The sequence below is a fragment of the Echinops telfairi genome, unplaced genomic scaffold, assembly GCF_000313985.2.
Source record: "Echinops telfairi isolate 266 unplaced genomic scaffold, ASM31398v2 ScPeMD7_23;HRSCAF=83, whole genome shotgun sequence".
Taxonomy (NCBI): domain Eukaryota; kingdom Metazoa; phylum Chordata; class Mammalia; order Afrosoricida; family Tenrecidae; genus Echinops; species Echinops telfairi.
This window is the reverse complement of record NW_022103920.1, coordinates 54,551,593-54,557,220: the sequence shown is the minus strand read 5'-3', so window position 1 is coordinate 54,557,220 and position 5,628 is coordinate 54,551,593. Positions and strand designations below refer to the sequence as shown.

Here is a 5,628-nt window from a genome sequence, read left to right as displayed (position 1 = left end):
TCTTCAACAGAGCAGAACACTGGTGACTTCTACCCATCCTCACAGTAAGTCCATTCTTGCAGCCACTGTGTCATTTCCTCTGGTCTTTTTTGCTCCCCCGCCAGGAACCCTGATGACATAGAGATTAGGAATTGGGCTACTAACCTACAGGTCAACAGTTTGAAACCACCAGCATCTCTGAAAGGGAAAGACAAGGCTTTCTACTCCAATAAATGACTCGGGCAATGAGTTCTTACTTTTTTAAAAAAATTTTGTTGGGGGCTCTTACAGCTCTTATCACAATCCATCCACCATCCATTGTGTCAAGTACCTTTGTACATATGTTGCCATCATCATTTTCGAAACATTTTGTTTCTACTTGAGCCCTTGGTATCAGCTCATTTCCCCTCCCCTGCCCTTCCTCCCTCATGAACCCTTGATAATGAATTTCTATTTTATCAAGCAAGATGTCTTTTTTTCGAAGGACTAGTCTCTCGCCCGATAAGAAGACCAAAGTGAGATAGAGTCTCTCTATCCCGGTGTCTAAGGAGGATTCCAGCTGCTCTTCTTCTGAGAGTTCATGTCAAATAGCCCTCTTGTTTCTGCCCTAGTGGTCCAGACTGCAGATCAATAATCTGCATGTTATTGGCATCTTCTCCCCAACAATTTTTACTATCTTGACTCAAAATTGTTCCTTTAAAAAATTCCTTCAAATTGGTTATTTAGAAGTGTTGGAACAAGCAGCTAACACTTTTTAAACACACTTCCACTGGGCGTAAATAAAGGATCTACAGCACATTGCCAAGTTCTCTACCAGATTAGACAATACTGGTGACTATGTTGTAATAGAGATCCATTTCCCCTTACCCATTAAGAAGTCATATGACAAAACAAACACAAACTTCCTCAAAAAGTCACAGTAGATTAATTATTCATTCATTTTCAAAATCTATCTGATACCCTGTTATTTGCATCTCAACCAACTTTAGGAATTACACGAACTTAAACGTTTGTCTTTTTACTAGGCTCTACCTACCTACCTTGGTGTTTCTCAACCTGCACATTGTTGACATTTGGAAATGGATGGTTCTCTGTGGTGGGCGGAGAGCACCTATCCTTTTTATTGTAAGATATTTAGCGACTTGGCTGGGCCTCCACTGAAAGCCATTAGCACCCTCTCCCTAGTATGAACCAAAAGATGTCTCCACGGGCCAATGTCCCTGGGAAGGTAAAAACCACCTCCAATGGGAGCCACTGAACATCAAACATAAAAGCTGGGTTTCACTCGTGGTTCCATTGCAGCCTGACTGAAGTGTCTTACAATCACATTGAAAGGTGATAAAAGAGTTTTCTTGAGTGCCCCCTGCTGGGACCACTAGGGTGGGGTTGTTGTAGTCGCAACCTGGGCACTGCCAGCTGAGAGCGTTATGGGCGGTAGGAGGAGAGACCAAGGTATATGTTGGTAACCTGGCAAAAGAGGGTCAGAAAGGACTTTCAGCGATTACGGTCCCTTAAGAACTGTGTGGATTGCGAGAAATCCCCAGGATTGGCCTTTGTGGAATTCGAAGATCCCAGAGATGCAGGAGATGCGGTTTGAGGACTGGGTGGGAAGGTGATCTACGGTTCCCGAGTGAGAGATGGACTGTCAGCAGACATGCCTCGACGGTCTCCTTCTGACAGGTCACCTGCTCGCTGTCCCTTTGATTCCAATGAGAAACGTTTCGAGTGTAGAGAAAAGGGATGTTGTGCTTCTGATCGCCGCCGTTACAGCCGACGAAGGAGAGGCAGGTTTCTTCACTTGAGTCAGTTGCCTTGGTTCAGAACTTCACGAGCCTTAAGGTAGCGTGCTCAGCGCCTTGTAAATCTGACAACTGAGATTCTCCTAGACCCTGATGAGCAGGAGAGGCCAGCTCCCGAGTCATCTACACCTAGCTTCATCTTATTCTTTAAAGGGCAGAAAATTTGAGACGGTGATGGCCAAAACCACAAATTTGGCTGACAGTTGGAGGCCCCTCCAGTTTAGAAAGAGGAACACTAGATTGACCACACTCCCAAGCAGAAAATCCTCCTACTGTCCAGTGAGCCTCACCTGACTCATTTGGCTATCAGTTTGAACGGCGTTAGGCTGATGAAAACATCTAGATGCAGCGATTGGCTAGATCTGCTTGCAAGGTCAAGGTCTAGATTATATTTGAGATCCAGGGGAAGGCAATATTCTGGCTTGACACAGGAGCAAAGGACACAGATCCAAAGCTTCATCTCCTCTACGACCTAGCTCTGTCTCTCTTCGTACATCAAGATCAGCTTCATTCAGAAGATCTAGATCTGGTTCTGTAAAAGGATCGAGGTATATGCAATCTCGGTCAAGGTCATGATCCAGGTCCCAGTCTTTTTCAAGACCTAGAAGCAGTCATTCCCCAGCAGGAAGTCCAAGCAGAAGTGCAAGCCCTGAAAAGAATAGACTGAAGTTCTCAAGTTCACCTTTTGGGGAAAAATTATTTTGTTTACATTATTATAAGGGATTTGTGATGTCTATAAAGTGTAACTGAGGAATGGCATTCCAACCATCTAATCAAAATGGATCTGGATTATTATTCTGTAAATTCACAGCAGTAAGTAAGATAATACACATTTTTTTTAATATAATAACATTGTATGATCTAAACGTGTGGGTTTTTTCTTGGGCACTGTTTAAATAAAATGTTTCTAAAAGATTCTTCTTTATTCCATTCACTTCACAAAGAAAAGTACCTATGAAATGACAAAGATTAGCAAATAACAACTTTACAAACTAGCAAAATAATTACTTATAATCCTATCCCAGTTACCATATTTACAGACAAACCTCTCCAGATTAATTCACTCCATTCAAAGAACGTTGCGGAATGCCAACTGTCTGCTGGGCACGGTACCAGGTGTTAGAATGTTGAGGTGGACAGATTTCAGCCCTGCTAGAGCTGACAGCTTTATGGGAGAAACAGATCAAACACACTTAAAAAAGTATTAATGGCAAATGATGTGTTGTGAAAGAAACAACCAGAGGCGGCTGTGATAATGTAACGCTGGGAGCAGTGTAGAGAAGGGCTCCGTGGGAAGGCTGAGACCATGGTACCTCAGACAAGAGGAGAGAATGCTGTAGCAGCGACTGGCACCCAAGGAGTACGTATCACCTGCGGGGGTTGATGAGATTCTGTGCATAATAGCTCAGTTAGGTCTTCGAACAACCCTGTAAATAAGTACAAGTATTATCCTCTTTTCAGATACAGAAAAGGGGCGCACATAAGCATCTTGCCCAGATCAGAAAGTGAGTGGTAAAAGCAGAATTTGAACCCCGTCATAAGCACTGGGACAGCCAGTCCCTCCAAAGGAGCCAGAGTGAGAGGAAGAGGCCTGGGATCTTCTAGACCTTCCAGGAGTGACCTTCCAGTCACCGAGGAAGATTAGCGAAAGCCACCTCATTATATATTTATGGTCGTTTCCTAGTTAAATGCAGCCTCCTTAAATCCTTTCTTGGGAGAAGATGGTGCATCAATTATTTATAGATTAATTAATTATGATGGGAATTAAGCAACAGAAGTGTCTGAAAGTGAAATAGGAAAGAGAGGGGATGATCCAAAAGGCTAAATTCACGAGAGCAAATCGCTTGCATACATATTTTTGATTTGTCAGGAGGTTTGATAAAAGCTAACAAATAAATATGTTTTGAGCTGAAATGAAAGCTTTCATTTAGGGGAAATGGTCGCCATGTAATCCATACGCACACACCCCAAGGAGACGAACAACAGAAACGTAGATGAAGGGAGACAGCAGCCCATTTAAGATAAGAAAGTAACAATAATTTATCATTTACCAAGGGTTCCTGAGAGTGGGAGGGTCGGGGAGGGAAGGAAAAAGAGGAGCTGACACCAAGGGCTCAAGTAGAAAGAAAATGTTTTGAAAAGGATGATGGCAGCATATGTACAAATATGCTTGATACAATTGATGTATGGATTGTTACAAGAGCTGTAAGAGCCCCCAGTAAAATGATTTATAAAAAGAAAAAAAAGAAAAGTTTCATTTAGCTTCTCTGTGTCGTGTGTTTGCATTAAGTTGAAGTTAACTCCCGTAAATAAAATTATTTCTAAAATTAAATTAAATAATAAAATTATTTCCAATATCTTAAATGACCTAAGTCACACACTAAGACATGTTTAAAATATTTAAATTTAAAAAGATTATTATAATCCTATAATAAAAAGCATTTCAAGCTTACTAAATGCCTTTTCTTGTTGCTGTCTGTGGTACTGTTTACTTTCATATCTGTATGACTACATTATATATAAATTCCAACTGTTACTCAAGATAACAATAAAAACTATTTTCCTTCACAATTTACTTCCAATGAATGTGATAGCTCTTTGCAGAATTTAAAGGAAACACAAATATAATTACCTCAAACTCACCAAAAACAAAAGCAACTTCACTTCCATCAAAGATTATTTGGCTTATAATGACCCTTTAAGGACAAGGTAGAACGCCCCGATGGGTTTCTGAGACTAAATCTTAATAAGAATAGAAAGCCTCATCTTTGTCCCTCAGAGAATCTGATGGTTTCGAATGGCTGACCTTGCAGTACACCACCAGGATTCCTGTACAGTCGCCTCCGTTTGTTAGAATACCAGGGTAAGAAAGCTCTGCTTAGGCACTTAATCCTGGCGGCACTTGGCTCATAGTTGTTTCGGAGATTTCAACACACTCTATCATCAGAGTTGGAAAACAACCCCAAGGCCTTAGGGCCAATAATTTCATCTTCATAAATGAAGGATGGAAAGCAAAATATGAGAGAATTCAGTACTCTGAATATTTGCATTTTCTAAAAAATTAAGAATTACCTATAAAAGACAGCATTTATTTCCTATGGTTAAAAACATTTAAAATATGTCTCTATCTGTCCTTGTTTTAGTAAGTGGTATTTTGGCCTCTGCATGAGGATGGATGACACAAAGAGTGATCATGTAGAAACAACCAATAATTTTCTAGTATCCAAGTGGGAGGGTCGGAACAGCATGAGCCTGAGTTGGATGTGTGCTAACCTAAGGAGATACCTGGCAACTGTTTCTAAAAATACCAATGTCAATCCATATTATTATCGTATTCCCCATTTTCAAGCAATGAATTGCAAAAGAAAATGTGAAAGTGCTATTGCATAATGAGAATAATGGATTGCTTGGCATTATAAATGCAATAGTATTTCATCATTTATCCATAACAAGAAAATATGCTCTTCTTTTTCTATTCTGTTACTGTAATATTATCAACTAATTAGTTTCAAAACCATACTTTTTAAAGTTTTGCAAACATCTAGGTGTATCATTGTGCATTTATCAATCCATTCAGAAGCACTACATTGGGTTAAAAAGTGGTATATGTGTGTACGCATGTATTTTGCTGTTTTAGTGAAAGTTTACAGAGTAAATTGGCCTCCTATTCAATAATTTGCACATTTTTATTCATGATACTAGTTGTAAACCCCTTCTTCTCTGGATCCCCATTTGTTCTTGTCCTTTTGTCCTGCCTCCTGACCTCTGTGTCTGGGGAAAGGCTGTCCTTTTCTGTTGTTCTATGTACTTGGCATGCGCTTGCATGCTTGAGAGCACATTCCCCCCTTGG

General features: G+C 40.4%; 1 pseudogene; it reads left to right on the top strand.

The window, feature by feature from the left end:
* Positions 1 to 446: 446 nt before the first annotated feature.
* On the top strand, positions 447 to 2,528 carry LOC115869197 (annotated as a pseudogene).
* Positions 2,529 to 5,628: the final 3,100 nt, after the last annotated feature.